Source organism: Anastrepha ludens, chromosome 3 (assembly GCF_028408465.1).
Source record: "Anastrepha ludens isolate Willacy chromosome 3, idAnaLude1.1, whole genome shotgun sequence".
In the NCBI taxonomy this organism is placed as follows: Eukaryota; Metazoa; Arthropoda; class Insecta; order Diptera; family Tephritidae; genus Anastrepha; species Anastrepha ludens.
The window spans coordinates 29,235,253-29,237,710 of record NC_071499.1 but is presented as its reverse complement, the minus strand read 5'-3'; positions in this window follow the sequence as shown (position 1 = coordinate 29,237,710).

Below are 2,458 nucleotides of genomic sequence, written 5' to 3'. Positions count from 1 at the left end.
TTGCCTGGATATGATTTTCTGCATTCTAAGGGGATTTCTGCGAATTCCTTCTCGAACGGCTTTTGTGGCTGTACTGGTTCGAACCACGCGAGGATGACCACTTCATTCACTTCACGATTGATCAGAGAAACTCGGCCAAATACAGGCGAAAATTTAAACTAAACTAAAGGATGAGGAAAAGTAAGCGGAAACAACTGGAAACTACCAAACACAAGAAATTATGCACTCACACACACACACACCCACACCCACAGGACCCATCCAGGACCGGATGGAATCCCCAACGAGGCCTTAAAAGTTGCTATTCAAAGTCGTACCGACATTTTTGTAGATCTCTACAATACATGCCTATCACCCCGACAATTTGGATTCCGGAAAGCCCGTTCAACAACAGATGCTGTGTCTGCAGTCAAGACCATTGCGCAGAAGGCAATAGAAGGTACTCGATGGCTAAACGGTAGCAAGGAGTATTGCCTAATTGCGACACTAGACGTCAAGAACGCCTTCAATACGGCGAATTGGAGCAAAATTCTGATCGCGCTGGATAACTTCCACATTCCAAGGTACATTCGCAGGATTGACGCCAGTTACCTTTCCGACAGAACCCTGCGCTATAAAACCGATGCTGGGATAAAAGAGCACATAATAACTGGCGGAGTTCCACAAGGCTCAGTCCTGGGACCCTTACTTTGGAACGTCATGTACGATGGAGTCTTGCGCCTCAGCCTGCCTCTAGGGTCGCAAATCATTGGATTTGCTGACGACATAGCTGTTGTGGTCGTGGCCAAAACACTCCGTCGAGCCGAAGAAACATGCAACCAGGCTGTCGGTATGGTAAAGAGATGGTTATGCAACAGTGGTCTAACTTTTGCGGACCATAAAACTGAAGTAGTATTAATTAGCAGCAGGAAGATTGTGGAGTCAGCTAATATAATGGTGGGCGACCATGGTATAGAATCGAAGCCATTCATTAAGTACCTGGGCGTAATAATTGACCGTAGGCTCAATTTCAAAGAGCACTTGGTGTACGCGAGTAGCAGGGCAGCAGAAGCAGTAACTGCACTAACACGACTAATGATGAATATTAGAGGCCCTAGACAAAACAGCAGGAGACTTCTTAACACTGTGGTCTCATCGATTTTGCTGTACGCAGCTCCAGCACGGGCGGAAGCCACAAACTACAGCTCGTATGTGAAGTGTATGAAATCGGTGTACCGATTGAGTGCCCTCAGAGTGTGCTGCGCGTTTCGCACGGTATCGGAAGACGCCATTATGGTTATAGCAGGTCTGCTCCCAATCAACCTAATGGCAACAGAGTATGCTGAAATCTACAAAAAAAAAGCTACTTCAGAACGGGCGACAATCCGCAGGATAGCAAGAGAGCGTAGCCAGCCTTCATGGCAGGAAAAATGGAGCTCGTCTCCCAACGGACGCTGGACGTACCGCTTGATTCCCATAATTTCCAAATGGATTAACCGTGAACATGGACAGTTAGATTACTACCTGACCCAAATACTGACAGGACATGGGTGCTTCAAATCCTACTTATACAGGTTTAAGCACGAAGACGACCCGTACTGTTCTCATTGTGCACCAACTGCAGAAGACGCAGAACATGTTTTGTTTGTCTGTCCGCGATTTGCGTTAGAAAGGGAGGAACTAAGCACTAGGGTGGGGAAGCCAATTACGGCTGATAACCTAGTCGATATGATGTTAGAGTCCGAAGAATATTGGTCCGCTGTATGTAATATGGCAAAAATAATAATGTCCAAACTGCGTCGCGCTGAACAACAGCGCAGATCTTCATGAAGAGGCAATAGGCCGCTCCCCCTTCCGTGAAGTACTACTTAACGGTTGTCCCGCGGGAGGGAAACGGAGCTGGGGTGGGTTTTTAGTGGGTGAGCCGAAAGGCAAGTCTCACACTTTTCGGCTTTCAATGCTTTGTGCCACCTCCATAAAAAAAAAAAAAAAAAAAAAAAAAAAAAAAAAACACCCACACCCACCACTTTCTTGCCACGGCGTCATCGTCAAAAGAAGCAAAAAAAAAATGTATTTGAAAGCAAGAAAAATAGAACAGCAGCGACACCATCGCTGCGAATATTCAAACAGGAGGAAATAAAATTATTTATTTGTGAAGAAAAAAGTAAGCGAAGGCAATGAAAACTGCTAAACACGAGAAATTACACACACACACGCAGTTCCAGATTCCTCTACTTATCCCAGTGTAGTGAATCGTCGAGTATTCTCACGAATTCGATATCTGAAACAGAATCCGAGTTATTTGCATTTTACACATCGGACAATTTAAATACTCAAACAATTAAATCTTTTCGCGAGTCGCAATCCAAAAAAGTCCACAAAAACAGCTGATAATCGGTGGGCTGTAGTTTTCGTTAAGTAAATTTTTTGGTGGGCGTCATTGCTCCAAGGTAGGTGTCTAAGCTACAAGAATCAGTGT